At 36.4% G+C, this 23,261-nt stretch overlaps 1 long non-coding RNA gene and 1 pseudogene across 1 annotated transcript in view; both read right to left on the bottom strand.

Annotated features, from left to right (window-relative positions):
• Nucleotides 1-7,131: 7,131 nt before the first annotated feature.
• On the bottom strand, nucleotides 7,132-9,810 carry LOC109447650 (programmed cell death protein 5 pseudogene; annotated as a pseudogene).
• A 3,403-nt stretch (nucleotides 9,811-13,213) lies between these two features.
• Nucleotides 13,214-23,261, bottom strand: part of LOC141570584 (uncharacterized) — a 46,138-nt gene continuing 36,090 nt past the window's right edge. The window contains exon 3 of the long non-coding RNA XR_012494748.2: nucleotides 13,214-14,660. This is a non-coding gene — a long non-coding RNA (uncharacterized LOC141570584). The remainder of the gene's footprint in view (nucleotides 14,661-23,261) is intronic.

Below are 23,261 nucleotides of genomic sequence, written 5' to 3'. Positions count from 1 at the left end.
TGCTGAAGAGATATTTTGTCTCTTTAGTTCATAGGTCTACAGAGAAAAAGGTACTATTCCTAGGAAGCTACATTCGAGGAAACACATCCTAGGAGACTTATGTGTACCTAGACCTAATCTAAATGGCAGTATTTTTCCTTCTCCCCTAAGCACCCTCATAGTGCCTGACATATAGAAGGTGCTTAGAAAATATTTGGTAAATGATTACATGAATAAAAGAATATGTTATCCCCCATACTGGAAAAATAGGCATTCTGGTTAATAAAAATAGTTATGGACTAGAATAACAATAGATATGTAGAACTGAGAGTCCACAGATAAACCCATACATTCATGGGCAATTGATTTTTCAACAAAGGTACCAAGATAATTTAATGGAGTAAGAAGAGTCTGTTTAAGAAGTCTGATGCTAACAGGACTGGATATCCACATGCAAAAGAATGAAGTTGTACACCTACCTCGTATCATATACAAAAATTAACTCACAATGGATCAAAGACCTAAATGTAAGAGTTTATAAAACTCAGAAAACATAGGTTTAAACCTTTGTGAGCTTGGCTCAGACAATGGTTTCTTACATATGACACTAAAAGCATGAGTATCCAAAGATAAAAAGAAAAATTGCACTTCATCAAAATTAAAAATGTTTGTTTCGTTGGACACTGTCAAGAAAGTGAAAGGACAGCTCAAAGAATGGGAGAAAATATTTGTCACAATTGGTTCTCCTCCACAACACCTTCTCTTCTACCCATTCTAAATTCCCCTAAGGCTTAACTATTACCTCTACTTGTTTCAGTGGCTAACTTGATGGCATGAACAAAACCTAAATCCCTGAGTGACCTGAGTCACATGCTTGGTTTTGATTACTACCCATGAAGGTGACAAAATGTAATATATATTAATAATATAATAAGGCCTTTTAAGGGCTTATATTGTAAGATAAAGCAAAAGTCAGCAATCTATTTCCAAACGGCCAAACTAAGCCTACCATGTGTTTGTAAATAAAGTTTTATTGGAAACAGCCACACATTCATTTACTTATTTTCTATAGCTATTTTCATACAATCACAGCAGAGCTGAGTGGTTGACAGACCTGATTGACTGAGCCTATATATTTACTATCTGGCTCATTACATAAAAAGTTTGCTGACCCCTGCTCTAAGGGAACCTTTGTCAATAGGGGGTGAAACCTTTAAAGGGATATCATCCCAAATGCTTCCTTTACTTTTCCCCTTGGTCTCTTAATAATTCTATACTTTGAGAGCCCTCTCAGCCTTCAAAGGGTTCAAGATCTGCTGGGAAAATAATTGTGGCAGAGTCTGATAGTTCTCCAGTATTCATTGTTGTCTTTTTCAGTAAGAGAACCCTTGAAATTTAGCTAGGCATATGGCTGCCAAGAATAAAGATTGCATTTCCCAGTTTCCCTTGCAGCTAGATGTGGCCATATGACGAAGTAACTGTTAATGAGATATCACTTCCAGAGAATATCCCTAAAGTAAGGGTTATGCCCTTTGGATTGTATTTTCTCTTTCTTGCTGGTAGGAATGCAGATGCAATGACCAGCTATCCAGCAGCCACCTTGGACCATGCCTATATGGCCATACCCTAGTGTTCATGAAGAAGAAAGTTAGAAGGAACCTGGCTCCTGCCGAACAGACATTTTATATGAGAGAATAAAATCTTGAGTGTTAAGCCACTATGAAATTGGGTCTTATATCTCATGCTACACCACCTAGTTCTTACAAATACGGTATCATAGACAGTAGAATTATGGCTCTCTGAGAGCAGGGACCTTGTCTGCTTGCATTATGGTTACGTCTCCAGCATCTAGGATGATGGCTGGTGCATGGCAGATACTCAGTAAATACTTATAAAGGAATGTATGAATATAATAAAGAATAATAAAGAACAAACACAAATGACCGAGGCCAGCATTTCCCACATCTAGAGAATTTTTTGAAAATTGTAGTGAAATATACATAACATAAAATTTATCATCTTAAACATTTAAAAAATTGTGGCAAATAAAAATACACACAACATAAAATTTACCATCTTAACTATTTTTAAGTGTACAGTTCAGTGGTTTTAAGTACATTCACATTATTGTGCAACCATCACCACCATCTATGTCTAACATTTTTCTCACTTAATGGGTAAAACTCTTTATCCATTAAACAATAACTCCCCATTCTTCCCACCTTCAGCCCCTGGCAACCACCATTCTGCCTCCTGTCACTATGGATTTGACTATTCTACATACCTTATATAGGTGGAATCACGCAGTATTTGTCCTTTTGAGAATGGCTTACTTCACTTAGCATAATGTCCTCAAGGTTCATCCATGTTGTAGCATATATTAGAATTTCATTCCTATTTAAGGTTGAATAATATTCCATTTTATGTATATACCATGTTTTGTTTATCCATTCATTGTCGATGGATACTTGGCTGCTTCCACGTTTCAGCTATTGTGAATAATGCTTCTATGAACATGAATGTACAGAGAATGTTTAAAATTTTTTTCAGCTATTTTTAGATTCTCTGATTTAGTGAGTCAATGGGAGTGAGAAATGGGAGAAGAGTGGGGAACATCATGGAAGATGTATTTTTTGTTTTCCAGGTGATTTGGGATACAGACAATGTAGTTCTTGAATTGACAGTTGGGAGTCACTGATCCCACACAACAAGTATACTAGTCTAGAAGTACAAACAACAGCAAAACCAAGCCAGAATAATAGGTTGTAAGGTGTGAGTTCAGTTGTTGTTAAAAACCAAGGGGAATTTGGATTAGACAGAAATGAGAAGTGAAGGCATTTCAGGTTGAAGAAAAGATAAATTTAGAAATCTAAGCATTACGATTTTACTTTTCTAGATGTCCTTAATTATAGAATCATAGCTCACTCAAAGTCCATATTGACTAATGGTGTATTTTCATTCAATCATTATTGAAAACAACAAGAAAATATTGTTCTACTAAGTGTATAATAAATTTTATTATATTTATGAAATTCTCATTAGAGCAAACATATGGTCAGCTTAACCTTCCCATACACATCTATTGTTTCTCTGGTGTGAGGATGGAACACCAGAAAAAATAAATTATGCATAAATATAACCTCTTAAATCTGAAATTCATCTAAAATTGTCTTTTGACCATGATGAAAAACTGAAATTTGTAGTATAACAAAATCATTCCGAACTCTTTCTCTAATAGCTGAGAGAAAGTGTATATTGAGATTTGAACATTGAAATGGAATTGCAAACGTTTATCAGTTTCTTTGTTGCAGCTTTAATCTAGGGGAATGACTCTGCCGGAAATCCTGCTTTTTCTCAGATAATTCCATCTACTTCTAAGTCAATACATTGTTTGTATTCTGCTCCCTTTGGTTGAGTTACATTAGAAACAAATTTATCTTTCAATCTTTTACCCTCCAAGGATGTTAACTCACCTTTTTCATTTATTCTCTAGAGAAAACAGTATGTATTTCTGATATATCTGTTTTTAAAATTTCTCATTTTTATAAATTACTTGGATATGACCAGGAAAATTCCTCCCACCATGGTTTTAAAATATATATTTTTTAATTCACAAATTTAAAATTCACAAATTTATTTTAAAATTCACAAATTTTTTAAAATAAATTTTTTAAAAGTCACTGTATCACTGGTTCACTTACAAAATGAAAACAGGTTCCTGTTTTCATTTTGTAAGTGAACCAGTGATACTCACTGTGACTTTCTGCTTCTTTTCAAGTGCAGTACAAGTTGCTATTTGCTAAAGTGTGATGTTAACGGCAACTTATTATGCTAAGAGTATTTTCCTCTCCTTGACTTCTTTACTTCATCAACAACAAAAATAAAGCACTAACTATGTGTCAGGAACTGTAATTAGAGAGCAAAAAGAGACAGTTTCTCACATGTAGCTTATAGTTAAGGGAGACAGACTTTTATGAGAAACTCTCACAAATAAATGTAAAATTTCTGTACTTACAAGAAGGAAGATTGACTCCATATTGTGCTTTGACTCCATATTGTGGTTCGTTTGAGGACTCGTGGAAGGCACTTGAGCTGAGTTAATGAGTAAGTAGGATAAGAAGCATGATATTGGGTATGTGGGAGGCCAAGAGTATTTCAGGAAGAGGGTATGGTATGAACAGAGGTTAAAGTTCAGCCTCTGTGGCTTGAACCGAAGGAGTAAATACAGATGTGCCTTAAGTTGTATTAAGGATTTTTGCCTTTATTCCATGTGCAGTGGTACATTATCTTGGATGGATATTAGCTAAGAATCTTACAGCTGCCAAGTGATGGAAAACCCAGTCTAACCTACCTTAAACCAAAAAAAGAAAAAAAAAAAAAGAACAAGAGCATGTCATTGGCTTATGTAACGGTTAAGTTCAGAGTTGAGACCCTACCTAAGCACAGTTTTAACCATAGGAGGAGGATAGCTGGCTCTCTGGGATCCCTTGACTCTGCTCTCATCCGTGTTCTAGCTTAATCTTCAGTCTGGTTCCCATTATGATCACAAGAACCACTCAATGTCCCTGATTGGATTTACTTAAATTGCATGCCCACCTTGAACCAATTCCTTTGGCTAGGGGAACACAGTACTTTAAGTGGTTTAGGTATGGGTTAAGTGCCCTTCTCTAAAACAATCTCTGTGGCTAGGGGAGAGTATGCCAGTTAGGACATTTATAACTCTGGAGCTGGATGTGGGGGTAATCCCACACCAATTTGGGGAGAGGTGGTTTCCTAAAAGAAATTCAGGGTGTTATTCCCATAAGGAGGGTGGAAATTTTCTGGACAGACATCATCAGAGATGTCCAACAGACTGTGGGAGTGTTTTTTAAGCAGGATAAGAATAGAGGAAGTAACAGAAACATGAACAGTAACATAAGCATTCATACACACAAAAAGATGGCCTTCAGAGTGGAAAATGGATTGAAATGGATTGGAGGGAAGCAAGAGTACACAAAGGAAGCCTAATTCGTAGGTTTAAATAGTAGTCCAGTATGATGATAGCTGGGACACAGGAAGTGGCAACAGCGTTGGGAATAAGCAGAAAAATTCAAGAGCTCTTTAGAAGATAAAATAAATACAACTTGGTGATTATTTGGATGTGGAGGAAGTGAAGGCAAAGAAGTTATTAAAGATAGCTCCAGATTTCTGGCTGAAACATAAATCGGATAAATGGTGGTGACATTGTACTGATAAGGGGTATTAAAAGAAGACCAATTTTGGGAGATACAGTCTCAATTTCAGATTAATTTCAGTTCCTTTTGAGACATCCAAGTAGAACTGGCCAGAAGACACTTAGATTGTTTTGATTTACTCAGATACATTTATTAAAGTCTTTGGGACAAATCACCTTTCACACTTGGCTAAATTTCCGAAAAGCTCTTCCTGTTACAAGGAAAAAAAAATACAATAGTTTCCCCTTATCCACAGTGGAGACATTCCAAGACCCCCAGTACCCCATATATGCTACGTTTTTTTCCTTATACATACATACATACATACATACATACATACATACATACATACATACATACCTTTTCACTTAAAGGAAGCAGTTTATGGCTTCTCTTTGGCATATCTGTATTGCCAGCTTCACTACTCTTATGCTTTGGGGCCATTATTAAGTAATATAAGAGTTACTTGAACACAAGCACTGAGATATCCCAACAGTTGATCTTATAACCGAGAGGGCTAAGTGACTTAATAGATGGGTGCTGTACACAGTGTTGTAGATGTGCTGAACCAAGGGATGATTCAATTCCCAGGTAGGATGGAACAGGATGGCCTGAGAGTTCATCACATTATTCAGAATGATGCACAATGTAAAACTTTGGAATTGTTGATTTTGGAAATTTTCATTTAACATATTCAGACCGAGGTTGACAGTGGGTTACTTTTTGAAAACACAGAAAGTGAAACCATGGATAAGGTGGGACTGTTGTAGCTTTCCATTCCATTTCATCCCTACAAAGAAGTATGAATAGTCCTCCCATAATCTTCCCTTTATGCATTACTTATGGATCTTCCCTTTTCTTTCTGAAATCCCCTTCCACTGGATACTGCCTAATCTCTATTAAAGAATCTCCTGGAGCACAATGGCCCCTGCTGCAGGCTCCCAAACACCTAGCACACAGGGCAATGGGAGACACAGAATCAGAACCCTCTAATGATGCTCTGCTATGCTCTAAGGACGGAGGTGCTGGTGGAGTGTTACAAGGTGAGGCTAGCTTGTAGGATTCTGGAGACAGAAAATTCTTGCTAAAATCTCTCTCTCGCTCGCTCATTTCCCTATGTGTTTCTCTCAAACACTTCTACTAAAGTTGGACTTTCCTTCCTGTGGATTGGTGGGAATGAGGTGTCAGGGGTAGGCATAAACAAATTCAAGCTTATGTTACCACAGTTTGGCAAACTCAGGAGATGAAAAGAGTTTCTCTCCCCATTGTCCATTTATAAAATCCAAGGGTAGATGTTTGATCTGGCTTAGATCATATATGCAAGCCCTCCAGAATTTAGGGAATTGTGATGGACCACTTGTAGGGTATATAACTTCTTGGAGGTAGGGACAGAACCTCATGAATTAAGAAACAGGGAGTTGACTAAAGGAAGTGTGTGTATATGTATGTAGGGAACGAGAGTGTGGGAAAGCGGAGACAATTACCAGAAGAGGGCAGAAAGGGATGCTGAGCATACAGAAACAATAATTAGTTCTACTGGTTACAAAGTATGAAAATATGTTCAAGTGTTTGCTCCATGGGAAAAAAAGAGAAAAATTTTTTGTTGCTTTTCATAGCTAAGACTTAGAGAGGAGTTTTGAATGGAGGTACATCCAAATATACCAGAGGAAAGAATGAAGAAATAAAGTAGTGTCACTATAGTCAAGCTGCTAAATTACTAAAATCAAGTAGGCTGAGGCATGAGGAAATGTTTCCATTTTTTAACTAATCTGGGGCCTTAACTTTGAACTTTCAGTAGTGCATCAATGCCTGGAGATATATGTATTTCTAAAGGCATATATACAATAAACAGTCAACATTCAACGAGATCTTAACTTCTGCCGAGTATTATCTGTCCTAGAACTGTTCCATTAAGTTCCAGTGTCTAAACCTCTTAAATTCAATAATCATCATCTTCATCAGAGTCCATCACTTTCCTTCTGTTGAATTTAACTGTGGTTTCCTTTTTTGTTTGTTGACTTGCTTTCCCAAGGATTTCCAGGGAAACTTGTTCTGTGACCTTCCCACTTAGTTGTCCGTACCTTGCCATCTGTCTAAGGTAATTAGCAAATGCTTTAGTTTTCTCAGTCTTTACAAGTGCTGAGTCTTTACAAGTGCCCCGGCTGACTGATCCAGAACTTGGGCTAAAATACTGTTTCTCCTTTCTGCTTCCCTGGGCTTTGCTTCCTGTTGTGCTGCCTCACCAGGATCCCCTAGATTCGCTTGCAGCTCCGCCAGCCTCTGCTTACGCAGTGCAGAGGATGGATTTATGACTGAGCAGGTTACTGCTATGGGCAATTTTTCCAAGGGGGAACTCTGGAAGACAGTGTAGAATAGTCCTCAGAATTATCCCAGTTCAGAGGAAAAGAAGTTGGGTATTTGTCCTTTAACTCCCATCTGTCATTGGCTTAGGGCTGATTCCAGGGGGCTTAACCCATGTAGCATCCAGTCTGCTCCATTTGTCTTAGGTAGAAAGTGGTAGGTGCTCATAGCAGGATGCTGTCAGCATAGTGTGGATCAGGGAGTGTGGAGGGGATATAGGCAGGGAACCAAGAGCATCTGTTATAGGAAGTACCCTATTCTGGTTAAAGCATAGGTTGGTGGCCTTTGGGCCACTGTCTAATCAGCTTTGGCTTCTGTAAGGATTGAAGTTATGGGATATTAACAGAATTTAATAGGCTGCTTTTTCAGGAGGGATGTAGTCATGGTCATATTGATTAAAATGTCTAGTACAAGGAGATAAGAAATATGAAGACAATTACAGTGGCAGATCATTTATCTGGAAGTCTAAACACCATAGCATCCAAACAACAGAACTATTAAAAAGAATGCTGTAGATTAACCAGTGATAACAATAATGTAATAACTATGTCACTGGTAATGCTTGTGTTGTGATAATAATTAGTTATTTGTAGGTTTAGGCACACAATAACTGTTCTTGAAGTTTGTACTGCAGTTATGCAAATATATTTTATATAGGCCGTAATCCAAATAATAGAAAAAAAATATAAAAACTGCACTCATTATTTCCTTCCTTCAAGATTTGCCCAAAAGTCTGTGTGGGCAACTAGGGGCAGAGGGATGAACAGTGGTTGTGGTGGGCTGGCACACAGTATTGGAGCCTGAGCAGCACCAGAGGGCATCCATGTGGGGAGGTGGCAGCCTGGAACAAGGTGTCAGAGTGGGAGAGGAATGAGGAGGGAGTTCACATGGTGGGGCAGCAGCGACACTGGGAAAGTAGTTCCGTACAGGGTTATTGAACAAACATGTGAATGTGGTTGGCCCTTGAACAATGTGGGGGGTATGGGCACCTACCTATTGCACAGTTGAAAATCTGTGTATAACTTTTGACTCCCCCCAAACTTAACTAGAGTCCCTTGGTATCCATGGGACATTGGTTTCAGGACCCCTGGGCATACCAAAATGTGCAGATGCTCAGTCCTTTATATAAAATGGAGTAGAACAATGCAGTCAGACCTGTGCACCAGTGGATTCCCAACTGTAGATTGAAAATACTGTTTTTGATCCACGGTTGGTTGAATCCATGGATGTGAAACCCAGAGATATGGAGGACCAACTGTACATTTATTGAAAAAAATCCACGTATAAGTGGACTTGCACAGTTCAAACTCATGTTGTTCAAGAGTCAGATGTATATTGAGGATAATGGTTGCCTAGATTCTCATGGTTGGAAAAGGTAAGTACAAATGAGAAAACTGGAATGAACCCTGTGTTTTTGGATGGGCAACATCAGCGAACTCATGGATTTCAATAGGTGGGTGTGTATTTAGACGGATGGATAGATAAATATAGTTGTAAACATATGTAAACATGTGTATATACCTACATTCCCTAGCTCTGTCTACTGTGACAGCCTGGAAACAGCAATATCCCAAAAGCAATGAGCACATGTAGCATCCAGATCTTGGTTTCTAAATTCCATTATTCATTATAAGGAACAAGGTAGAGTGGAGGCAGGGAATACACAAGATGAGCCGGGAACATCTTGTGTCAGAAAGTAAAGAAACATTTAAAAATGATAAGGATATTAAAAGAACAGGAGAACCAGCTTCAAGAGGCTCCCACTAGCCAAATCTGAGACAATCTGGTCTTCAAAGTAAGTAACAATAATATGAATTACAAAATTGAATAAAATAGGAATTCATGAATCCATATTGATGAAAGAAAGAAAGGAAGGAGGGAAGGAAGGAAGGAAGAAAGGGAGGGAGGGAAAGAGGAAGGGAGGAGGAAAGGAGATTTTTTCTTATAACTAGTAAATGTAGAAGGAATGGTGGAATTTTAGAAAATCATTATTTGAAAATCATGGTAATAATAATAAATTGAGAAAAATCAATGAATGCTAAGACCAGTCGGTAAAATTTGATGAAGAATGGGATAAAGAACCTCTCAACAAAACATTCCTTAATTGGAAAGTTAAAAAGTATAATTTTACAGAGAAGCTTGGCTTTACATTAATCAAATGTAACTGAAGACCCATTGAGGGGGAGTTTCAAAAGCAATAATCTCTTCACTTCCAAGGATCAAAATTCTAGCCATCCCTGTTCACTACCTTCCACATGCTCCCTCACTATCTCCTTTTCAAATGATCCTTTTGACCAAGTAGCCTATTAAAAATAAAAATGAGATCAATTCACTCCTACTCTTTAAAAGATTCCTTTTATTTTTATAGCTGCCTTCTTTTCACAAAAATTTCAAAATAATTTGAATGAAAATTTTGATTCTTATTTCTTATTTAAAGTTGTGGCTATGTAATTTACGGTGAGAATTGTGACCACAATACATGAGGTTTTAACAAGTTTTTCAAAGTAAGAAAGTTGATAAAAGTCTTACAGGAACTGATAGCACTCTGTTTTGACAGAGTTTACTTTCTCTAGTGAATTTAAAATGGCCACTAATTCTTTGCACCTCCTCCCATCAGAGGTAGAGTCTATTGAATCTGGGCCAGCCTTTTGACTTTGACCTGGAGAATATGATGAAGTGACATTGAGTGACTTCCTGCCTGAGGCCTCAGAGAAGCCTTGATGCTTCTGCTTTAGCTCTGCTGGAAGCAGCTGCCATGTGAGAAACGCTAGCTAGCCTCCTACAGAGGCATGTGGAGGCAAGCTGAGGTGCCAGCCAAGAGCCACACTCAACTGCCAGACATATGAGTGAGACCATTCAGGACCATTCTGCCCCTAGACCATTTGTAAACCCAACCACCCATGGAGAGCAGAGACAAGTCACCTCCACTGAGAGTCCTGTCCAAACCCATTGAATTATGAGCCTTAATATAGTAGGAGTCAACAAATTATGACCTGTGAGACAAATCTGGCTTACTTCTTCTTTGTAAATAAAGCTTTCAGGAACATAGCCACATCATTTGTTTACATATTATCTATGGTTGCTTTTGAGGTAAAAGATCTGAGCTGAGTATTTGTGACAGAGATTGTATGATCTACAAAGTCTAAAAATATCTACTATTTGGCCCTTTACAGAAAAAGTGTGCCATGCTTTATTTTAAGCCATTAAATTTTGGGGTGGCTTGTTACGCAGCAGAAGATAACCCAGACACTCCCGTTATAGCAGTCAAGTCCTGGCTTGAACTATAATTAATTTCTGTAATTTCATGTACACATCTTGAAACCAGTGAAGGCATTTAACTTTATCTAGACCAACATCTGTTTTCATATGAATAACAATGTCATTTTTCTAAGTAGAATATGTTAATAATGCTGGCACAATACCCACTTTCTTGATACAAAGTACCTTGTGAATTTAATAACCAGATAAAATCCAATATGGATCTTTCCCACCCTCAGAAAATGTTTTATTTAAAAATTATTCACATGAAAGTGATTTTAACTTGATGTCAGAAAGGAGCCTCAGTAGTATATGAAAGTCTTTCAAAGTGTAATAATTTATTGTAGGAAGCAACCTCTAAGTATTATTGATACATTTTCACAACTTTTGCCTGATAGTTGGCCCTTATCTTGTTTTTTTAAAGAGAAGTAAAATATTAGCCTGTCTTCAGCCTTCAAAGAGATGAGCCATATTTTCTGACTTGTACAAGGTATTTTAAAAAACTAATTTTAGGGATTGGCAGATCTACTGTGTAATCCCGGCTTGCTGAAAAGTATATGAATAGATTTCTACATGAGCTTGGGAAATGAGAACAAATATAATGTGTAAAACATTGTTAAACTAAGATATTTATCCGTGTACTGGAGAAGTTTACTATCTATTCTTCTATGCCTAAATACATGGATAATCAGTTAATGCTGATTAAATGTTACTGTTTCTGCAACAATAAAATAAAATAAAAGTAAAGGAAATGGGAAATATAATGTATTTTTCCATGCAACTTTAAAGAGATATGAAATGTACAGCAGGGCATGACTGTACATGGTCAATTCTACTGAACCAGTTTTGAAGCATATACAACTATAAGAGAAAACACTGGTTATAGAAACAATATGAAACTGGGAGCCTTAATTGCCATCAGTATGAGTTCTTATGATTCTGAAGGCCTAACTCTAACATAGCAATCCTACTTAAAGGATTTTCATCCAAGATATTTCAATTCTAAGAAAAACTTTAACAATTCCTAACATGATCTCTGCCTTTCCTGCATGCCTATTATTTATAACACAAATATTTAAAAATTATAATTAACAACATATTATACTTTCATTTCCCTTGAACCAGAATTGTAGGATTTTAGGACTGGAAGAGACCTTACAGGTTATCTGGTCCACTTGCTTCATTTTGCAGAAAAGGAAATTGTGTGTGTGTGTGTGTGTGTGTGTGTGTGTGTGTGTGTGTGTATAAAATCTTCAAAGGACCAACTTACATAGCATGTTGCACGTATCTAAGAAACTAACAGATTCTGAATACTTTTGAGTGGAATAGAAAAAATGTGCATTGATATCATCCAGGTGAATTTACTACTTTTAACAATAATTTAATGAAGAAGTTGAGACTATCCTGCTGGTTTATAGATTACAAGAACTTGGGTAAGAGTCTTGAAAGACCAGCAATAAAATTCAAAGGGATCTGAAAATGAGAATAAGGATTGAATTTGTCAGTTGCTTTGTGCTATGGTCTGAATTGTGTGTCCTTGTTGAAGTCCTAACCCCCCAATACCTCAGAATATGACTATATTTGGAGACAGGGTCTTTTTAAAAAAAAATATATTCATTAGGGTGACAATGGTTAGTAAAATTACACAGGTTTCAAGTGTACAATTCTGTAATACATCATCTATATATCAGACTGTGTGCTCACCACCCAGAGTTAGTTCTTCTTCCATCACCATATATTTGACCCCCTTTACCCTCTTCTACCATCCCCACTCCCATCTTACCCTCTGGTAACCATGAAACTGTTGTCTGTGTCTATGAGTTTTTGTTTCTTTGTTTGTTTGTGTTGTTCCTTTGTTGCTTTCAGTTTTATATCCCACATATGAGTGAAGTTATACGGTTCTCGGCTTTTTCTGTCTGACTTATTTCATTTGCATGATAATTTCAAGATCCCTCCATGTTGTGGCAAATGGCAGTATTTCATTTTTTCTTAGGCAGAGTAGTATTCTATTGTGTATATATACCACATCTTCTTTATCCAATCATCTATCAAAGGACACTCTGGTTGTTTCCATGTCTTGGCCACCATAAATAATGGTGCAATGAACACTGGAGTACATATATCTTTACGCATAAATGTTTTCAGATTTTTTGGGTACTCAGGAGAGGGATTGCTGGGTCATATGGTAATTCTAGTCTTAATTTTTTGAGGAACCTCCATGCTGTTTTCCATAATGGCTGTACCAATTTACATTTCCACCATGTATGAGGGTTCCTTTTTGGAGATAGGGTCTTAACGATGTAATTAAATTAAAATGAGGTCATTATGCTGAGCCTTAATCCAATATGACTGGTCCTTATAAAAAGAGAAGACACCACACATCCAGACACATGCGGAGGGGGGACCATGTGAAGACTTTGGAAGAAGATGGCCAACTACAAATGAAAGAGCAATGCCTCAGAGAAAAACAGTCTTGTCAACCTCTGGATCTTGGACTTTTAGACCTCAGAATTGTGAGAAATTAAATTTCTGTTGTTTAAGCCATCCAGTCTGTAGTACTTAGTTGTAGCAGACCCAGCAAACTATGTATACCTTGTAAAAACGTGGTACCCAGGGCTAAGATGACCAAATGACATGATTGTCATCTTTATTATTGTGAACACTGGAGTTCTGTTGATGTGACATAAGATTTTATAAACTGTATACAGTCCAGATATCCTGTGGCTGTTTCTCAGCTCAAAGTTCCATCCAAAGACACACATTTCAGACATCCAAAAATAATTGGAAAAATGTTTAAATTTTACTTAAGTCTTTTAGAATACACACAAAGTGACACGATATGCATAATACATGACACTTCCTTTAAAACTTCTCTCCTCTTTTAAAAGCCTCCCTTGCTAACAACGCAATAGTTAACCCAATTTCTTTCTCTTTTCTCTCTTTTATAAACTTCCCAAACTCTCTCTCATAGGCAGCACTTACTCACTTTGCCTTTATTAATCTCTCCTTTCATCCTCAGCATCTCTCCAACTTTTCCAATAGCTGGATCAAATCTCTTTCCTCTTACCCACTCTACTAATTTCTTAAAAATACCAGGGAACTGACACGGCCAAAAAAGAACTTTCCTTGACTGAAGGATACAGTAGAGAGCCTGTGAACAGTCAAACATCAATATTTTTCCTGTCAAAAATGCATTAAACTGTTGACAGCTGTTTCACATTGTTACAGATATTAAATTTACAGTAAACTAAAATGTTTCAGTGTTTAAATGTTAAGTGAAATCATCCCTCTCTTGTACTCAGGCCATTTTTTTTTTTTTACATTAAATGCAAAACTTTTTATTTCTTCCTGATAAGTTGCATCTTTTGGCCCAGTAATCCAAAATTCCAGGATCTTTTAAAATCTTTTTTCTTTCATCTAACACATTAGGCATTATTTCTAGTTTTATGAATTGGATAGCTTGGGACCACCAGCTGAGAATGAGTCAGCAATATAATGTGGCTGTTTTTATAAAGCTAACTGTGATAGTGAAATATATTAATAGGTCTATGACATCCAAGAGCTAGGAAAGTATCCCTCTGCTAAACTTAGAATTGGTCACACCCTTAAAATATCATGCCAAGTTTGGCTACTGGCATTTTAATGTACATGTGAAATGGCAGGGAGGATTTGAGAGGAGAGTAACAAAAATGAACCACAAAATGAAATGAAATGTGCTTAAAGCAGTTGGGATTATTGAAACCAGATAAGAAAAACTTTTACGTATTTATGTACAGTCTCCACAGACAATACATTCACCTATTGTTCTTCAGTTTCTCAGGAGTCCAGGACAAAACAAGAGGATGTAGCCTTCAGAAAACGGAAAACAACATAAATGTGTAATAATAGAGTATTGTTTAAATAAAGTATGATTATATATATTATATCTAACCATATAATAAAAATATAATATAATAAAATATAAAATATAAATATAATAAAAGCCAAAATGAAACACTTGATAAAACATAGCAAATTTTTTTTTAACACCTTAGAGTAAGGAAGGCTTTTCAAAGAATCACCTAAAACCCAAGCCATAAACTAAAAAATATATATAAATTTAAAATTTCTATTCAGAAAAAAATAAAACTAGAAAGTGAAAACAAAAGTTAAACAAAGTAAATAACACAGAGAGGCCTAATTTAATGTATAGAAAAATCGAACAATTCAATAAGAAAAGGACTAATAACCCAATAGAAAATTATGCAAAGAATTCAAAGAAAAAGTTTATATTAAGATAAATGCAAATGGTTAACAAAAACAGTAAAAGTTATTCAACCTCACTAATAATTAAAGAAATGTATGTTGTAACTGGAACTAGATATAATTTTTAAAATCCTGTTAAAATGGCAAAGTCGAAAACATTTGACAACACCCAGAATTGTCAAGAATATAAGTAAGAAGGCACTCTTACATTCCATTGGTGGTAGTATGAATTGGTATAACCTTCTTAGAGAGTAATTTGGCAATATTGATAAAAATTTTAAATATTTACATGCTTTGATTCAACCCTTCCACTTCTAAAAACTTATTGTACAGATATTCTTGCACAAGTAATAGAAAGAAAAAGACAATTGCAATATTGCTATAGAAAAAAATACCCAAATACCCATCAATTAGAAACAATTTAAGTAAATTACGGCTTGTAGATAATATGAAATTTTAGGCATCCATTTTACATTCCTGTGTATTCCTATGCACACAGACATGGGAAGATAAATATATTGTTAGATGAAAAACGCATTTTAGAAAACATGAATAGCATGATCTCAACTGTGAAAAATAATACAAAGTATATAAATATGTGTAAGGCTACTAGACTGGTGGTCAGGCCTATATCCCCTAAACAAGAGAATGGAGGATTCTCCTTTAACAAAACTGATCAGTATAAGAGAATGTACTTGCAGTTAGATTTTGGGGCCTGCTTATTCTATAGCAGATAACTCATCAATTAGCAAGCTTCACTCAGGTACACAGAGCTTCTAACCAAATCAGTTTTTTAGTGATTCCTTAAATATGAACAGAGAAGATTATCAGATATTTGAGGAATGCTTCCAACAGAGACCGAAGCAAAGAAACTGGGGGGGGAGAGGGGGGGAAGAAAGAAACAACACCTAGAGAAGAAAAAACACTACAAAAACCCGTCTTTAATAGCTTCAGTTTCCATGACACACAAAGAATTCCCTTTTATTAAAAAAATAAGAAAATAATCAAAAAAGAAAGGAAGGAAAGGAAAGGAAAGCAAAGGAATTTTCATGGATAATAAATAACCATGGAAAAATTCAATAGAAGAGTGGGAAGATAAAGTTGAGGAAGTTTCCCAGAAAACAATACAAAAAAACAAGAGATGGAAAAAAGGAAAGAAAAGAAGATAAGATTATTAGTCCAAGAGAGCCAATATCTGAATAATAGAAGTCCAACAAAACAACCCAAAATGGAGGAGGGAAATGATCACAGAAAAACAAAATTTACCCAGAACAAAAGGATACAAGTTTCCAAACTGAAAGAGCATAGTAAGTGAGCAGCACACTGAATAAAACAAGTCCTATACCAAACCAAGTCATACCATTGTGGAATTTCCAATTCCGAGGTATAAAGAGAAAATTTTAAAGAGAGAGAAACACACACACACACACACACACACACACACACACACACACAGATAGAAAAACCAAATAACATACAAAGTTTTAAGACTCTGAATGGCAGCTATGTAAACAATAGTCCTGGAAGCTAAAAACAATGGAGAAAGGCTTTCAAAATTCTGAGGGAAAATTATTTGCAATGTCCAATATTTTTACCTAGCCAAACAACCAATCAAGTGAATGTAATTTATAATAAAGCCATTTTCAGTCATTCATAAACACAAAAACTTTATCTTTCGTGCAAAGTTTTTCAGAAAGTTACTCAAGTATGCTTCATTAATGAGGCCATAAAGCAAGAAAAAAATATTGAGATTCAGGAAACAAGACATCCAAGATAGGAAAGAGGTGAAAGGACTTTTCAGGATAGAAACAAAGCTAGATTTAGCTTCCAGGACTGATAGGATCAAGATTATGGAGGACTCCAAAAGGGGTATTGTAAAAAAAACAAAAAACAAAAACAAATCGGATGTATTTGTCTCTACTGATTTAGGTTTTATAGTTCTATTGGAAGGCTTGGGATCAGTTCCAAAAAAACTAAGCAAATAGGAAAGAAAACACAGGCAATTACTGACTCTAGAAAAAAAATAAAAGTTGTGCTACAAATGAAATGCAGTATAGTGTATTAAATGACTAGTTATCAACAGTGTTCATATCATTTATTTTTTGCAGCTTGTGTGTTTTTCTAAATTTATGGTGCAATATACTAACATAAAATGTACCGTTTTAACTAAATAAGTATACAGTTCAGTCGCACTAAGTACATTCACATTATTAATATCATTTTAATATAAACACTCAATGATAACTCCAAGAGGAGGGAAATGTGTGTGTACGTTGAGGGAAGAGCTCATGAGTTCTAAGTCCTGGTCTTCCATTGTAGGAGACATTTTCAACATCTAAAATTTAAAACCCAGAAAGAATCTTAAAGGCATATTATTTAGAAATATACAGATCCATTCCAGGAGAAGCAATTAGGCCGGTTCAAGTGTTTGACCCTGGGGAATGAAAATTAGCATGGGGAGGGGTCAGGCAGGGGGCTGATGATTTTTTATTGAAAATTTTGTTAATACTATTTAATTTAAAAACTATATGCTTTAAATAAGATTAAAATTAAATTGTTAAAAATGACTGGAAAAGAAAGCCTATTATGGTGCACTATTAACTAAAACAAGTTCAAAGCAGTATGTACACAGTGATGCCATCAAAAATTGTCCATATGTGTAACAGGAAGACTGAAAAGAAAGAACATATACCAACGTGTTAATAGTGGGTATTTGGGGATGGCAGGATTATGGATGAGTCCCATTTCTTTTTTTTGGTTGATCTGTGTTTTTCAAATATTTTTTACAAATACACAGGTATTACTTTTGAGCTCAGAAAAAAATGATGAAAACGCTTTATCTATATTAACAATATAGGATATAGGTTTGATGTGGCAGCAGACTTTAGCATGGTCTAATGGTTTAGTCAGCCATTAGAAAGCATTGAACTCTCCAGGTAACTACCTTCCTGACCTTTCCTTATGCAAGAGAGGATAAGAGTACCCAAGGAAGGGAGGAGTCCAGAGGGAGAAGGAGGGCATGCTAAAAGACAACTGTTGGAACTCCAGGATGAGGGAGGGAGGAGTCATGCAATGTGACGGAATGATGGAAACTTGAGAAATACAGAAACAAAATTAAGTCTCAGAAACCCTGGAGCCTAGATATGATTACGCCTGCCTTTCAGTTAGAGATATGGAATCTTGCTGAAAACTCATTAAGAGTGAGAAGAAATGGCCACACACTGGTGTAAATTCTAAGCAAAAATAGAAAGGAATAGAAGGACAAAAGAAAAAGAAATATTATTGGCAGTTGGAAAGTTTTATCATTAACAAGGCATGAAAGAATAATGGATTTTAGGCAGCCTATGCAAAACAAGTAGTATTTCCTGCTGGAATCCTGCCCTTGGCTGCATTTGTAGGATTTGGGAGGTTTCTCATCAATTGACTGGCCAAAATGTGATGGGAATAAAGAACTGCTGCACATGTTCCTGATATCCCATCATGTAACTTTGAATACATTTTCCCATAAAAATAAATTGCACAGGTGAACTTTTAGTTCTTCCTTTGGTTCAGTTCTGCTTGTATCTCCAATCTATCAGTCGTCTCTAAAATGTCATCATCTAGCTACACGGACTATTTGCCATCCCGTAAACATGCCATAGAAAAGACCATTAGTTGCCTACGACAAATATATCCCCCCTTTCTTCCTTTTTAACAGAATTTTGATTTTGTTAGGGGTAATTCTGTGTCCAGCTTAAGAAGGAATAAATAAATAAATAAATAAATAAATAAATAAATAAATAAATAAATAAATGAAAAACATTTATTTCCCAGCTTCCTTTGGAGTATAGGGCAAAATAATCTCAGAAACCTAGAACCTGACATCCTTGAGTCACGAAATCAATACCAGCAACTGCTAGATTTCCTAGTATGAGGGGAAGAAAATAAATCCCAACTTTGTTTAAACCATTATCATTCTTATTTTCAGTTAAATGCAGCCAAATTCAACCCCTCTTTTCTTTATATTTTTACGCCCTATTTCCCCTGGCTTGTAGTTCTTCCTCCACCTGTACAGCAGATAAACTACAACACTCCAAGACTTATCTAAAAGGATTGCTTCCTGTGAATCTTTCCATTACTTTTGCAAACTCAGATAGTTATGCATTCTTTTGTGTTCCCATAACACTTTGGATAAACTTCTAGCACTTACTATAAACTTTTTAGATTTTCTGCGTATTGGTATGTCTCTGATACTTGACTTTGAACTTCTCCAGAGCAGGACTGAGTTGTATCTACTTTGGAATCTCCTTGCACAGTTACAGACCCATGCAGGGGCTCAATAAATATTGCTTAAATGAATGTGGAATAAATTCAGACTGTGTTGAGAACCCAAAGTACTTGTTAATTTTCTGATTGTAATTTTACTATTCCAAATGCAAATGTGATGGAATATTGCCTTCTGTGTCATAGACTTTAGCATCATCTAAAATACTGAAATGAACTATGTGGGTGTTCACTAACTTAAGCAATATTAACAAATTTAAAATCTGAATTAGTCAGAAAAGGAGGGAAACAAACATTCATTGAGCACGTATTATGTGCAAGGCATTGTGTTCTGGGGCTTATATCATTTACCAAAGCAATTCTACAAGATAGGTATTAATTTCACTTAATACAAAAAGAAACCGAAGGTACAGACATTAAGTAACATACCCAAGGTCACAGCTAGTAAGAGGCACAGCCAGAGAATGCCTTTAGACTTCAAGTCCAGTGATTCTTCCATTCTTTCAAGCTGTCATTCATGTTAGAGTAAGGGTATAAACTTTAAAAGGCAGTCTAATATTGCATTATCCCTGCCTCTAATCTTCCCTATTCCAATTCAAGCAACACATGGTGGTCAAATTCACCTACCTGAAATACAACTTAATTATGACACTCCTCTAGAGAGAAACATTAATGGTTCCCACAGTCTTGTGAGAAAAGACCCCAATCTATGCTTGTGTCCAGCCATTCCACCCAGGTAACTGTGTCCTAGCCAGACTCTATCCTTTTATTAACACTATTCCAGAACTTTGGCCAGATCTTCCTATAGCAATGACATTCCTACAACATTCCCTGCCATCAGAGACATTGCTCAAATTTTGTTTCTACCACCAAGGCTTTCCTGGTTTCACACAATTGCAGTGGATCTCCCTTTATCTCTTGATTCCTACCTTTCTCATATCACTCTTTTTTTGCATTTAATTTTACTTTGTTAGCTTCTTATTTTGTCTCTCATACTAGATAATAAGCTCCTGGAATGTAGGACCATGCATTTTCATTTTTGGACCTCTTTTAGTACCTAGTACAGACAGCATAACAAGTAAATGAATGATAAAATGTCCAAATAATGCCACCTTATTCATCACTTCTTTTTGTTCTCTACTCTCCCCTCACATATGGTGCTGCCTTAATTTCAAACATGAGTGAAAGTAGGCTTACAACTTCAGCATTATACTTTCAAAATTTTAAATAAGTCTATTTCACCCCTCTATATTTCTTCTCACCCATATCCTTATATATTATAATAGAAAAGCATTGAATAAAATCAGGCATTCTAAATAATTCAGCAGCTAAAAAAATTAAGAATTAGTTCATTATCCTGAAATAGAAAGCTAAAGATTTGTTCATCACTTTTCTCACTATCAATAACGTAGTGCCTTCTAAAATACTCTGCCTCATACAGTTTCTTTAAGTTCCTAACGGCCACTTGACACTCTGTGGTCAAAGAATGACATAGAAATAAATAAACAAACAGCTTCATCCACTTCTTCAGGAAGGAATGTACTGGGGAGGGTGACCATGAAGATGCAAATCCAGACATTTTTTTTGAAAAAAGCAAGGCTAAACATTTTGGGTACCAAACCCTGAGATATAGGGGAAAAGACCCAGAGAGTGAGCTTGAAAATGGAGCTTGAGTCCCTCATTGCTATGAACACCAAAAATGAGAGGGAGGGAGGGTGGGGTAGGAAGGGAGAGGAAGAGGGGGGGAAAGGGGGGGGAGAGAGAGAGAGACAGACAGACAGACAGACAGACATCTGGGTAACTCCAGAAACGTGAGGCTCCAGGTACACAGTCAACTGCCCCACTGAAAATGTAGGAAAGCTGGTTCCCCAAATACCACCGAATGCCACCACCTTGGGCGCAGTGCGGTCAACAATGATTTCTAAGCCTCAGTGATACATTACTCTAGAGCAGAGGATAGGTGTACGAACCTATAAATCAGGGTTTCTCAACCACAGTGCGTGTTATAATCATCAAAGATTAAAAATAAACAAAGACAGTGGCTAAGGAGAGGATGGAGAATTATTGTTTAATGGGTAAGAGTTTCAGTTTGGGATGACTTAAAAATTTATCAGTGAGCATATGTGCCTTGAAAGATCATCAAATGGCATATAGACAATGCTAAAGGAAGTAAGAAGAAAGAATGATTAGCAAAGGATGATGGATATGCTAAAACTTCAGAATGGACTTAGCATTTGAGCTGTTCTTTGAAGATAGTGTAGCATTTTGATGAAAGGTGGAGAAAGGAGAAGACATTTTAAGTAGAAATGACATGACTAAGGGGAGGGAACACAGGTGTCGTGTGGAGAATCCGAGGCAGAAAAACGGAAGGCGGCTTTGACAAGTAGTACAAGAAAAGACTGGAAATGAGGTTGGTGACAAGGCTGTGAGCAGATCAAATTTCAGGCTGAAGAGTTTGATCTTATTCTGAAATCAGAGGGCAGCCATTAAAAAATATTGGGGGTGGTAGTGGCAGCATGCAAACAATGGTATTTTTGAAAGTTTTATTAGTATTGTGGAGAATTGACTGGAAGGTAGAGGGACTCGTGGTGGAAAGAGCAATTAAAGCATCTCAGCAATTGTGTAATTCTAAGGCAATGGAGGCCTTGACCAGGTGGGCAATGATGACATTAAAACATAAGAACAGATTTTAGACACATAAGACATCTGGGTAAGATGGTGTATGGTGATGGATGTATACTGGTTAAAAGGAAAATATGACATATGCCCTACTAAAGGAAAGATCAAAGCAGGAAAATGTATTTAAAGACCTTCCTCTCTTCCTACATGCAGAAGGTTTTCGTTTTTATGACCCAGCATGTTTCTTTTAAAGGCTGTTTAAAAGCAGATCTGTTTAATGCATAGTGAGTCAGGAAATGGTGCTGGTAAAAGCTGATTCTCTTTTCCTAGCCCTGTGGTCTCCTGCTGATCAGCTTTTTGGCCAATTGGGTGACTGTGGTCAGCTGGGTGATCGTCATTAACTTCTCTAAACCTCAGTTTCTTAATCAATAAAATGAGGACAATAATACCAGTCTTGCAAGGGGATTACAAAAATCAAATTACTTATATAAAATTACATTAAAAATATTCATTGATCATCCACTGTGTGTAAGCTCTGTGCTAGGTACAACAGGAGATATAAAGATGAGACAAAAATCCCACACTATTGAAGACTAAAACAAACACAAAACACAGGATGGTAAAACAAAAATACAGGATGGGATAAGTGTCTTAGGAAACAAAGTGTTCAAATAAATGAGAGTGGGTATGTGGAGGATAAACTGAAGAATGGCTTCATGAAAGAGGGATCATTTGAGGTAAGGCATCAGGTGGAGAATGGAGGATAAATGGAAAGTAATTCAGTCATCTATTCATCCACTCATCCGTCTATCCATCCATCACATTTTGGGGGGATTCTCTTCTGTGAAAGATCACAGAGATAAATAATACGCTGCCCTTGTGTAGGATGGAGCATAAGCTCCTCTATGAAGGAGCTTATCCATACAGCACAAGGGAGTTGAATGGGAAATGGCTGATTCAATACTGAACAAATTAAGGCAATGGATGTAAATTGCATAAAATCTAAAGAAGAAGAAGCCTAAGATGAATTCAGTAGCTAAATACAGAGTGTCAAAGGGTAGGGGTTGCATATATAACTAGAAGATTTCTTCTGTTCAGAGGGTAAGGGGGTTTCAATTATATTTGGTAAGCAGATATGAGATCGAGGAGAGAGAAAATATTTAAATGGTTAGTGAACAATCTGAACTAAAGGCTACTTATTGGCACATATGAATATATTTCATTTATTTTGGTTCTTCTCTCTTGATCATCCTTCATATGTCATGCCCAAGGTTCTGAAAGATGGAGCACCAATCAAATTTCAGGCAAAGCTGTAGACTTCTA

The sequence above is a fragment of the Rhinolophus sinicus genome, chromosome 3, assembly GCF_057876585.1.
Source record: "Rhinolophus sinicus isolate RSI-liver-muscle chromosome 3, RSI-T2T, whole genome shotgun sequence".
Classification (NCBI taxonomy): Eukaryota; Metazoa; Chordata; class Mammalia; order Chiroptera; family Rhinolophidae; genus Rhinolophus; species Rhinolophus sinicus.
Note: the sequence above shows the minus strand (reverse complement) of the source record. Positions and strands in the feature narration are given on the sequence as shown.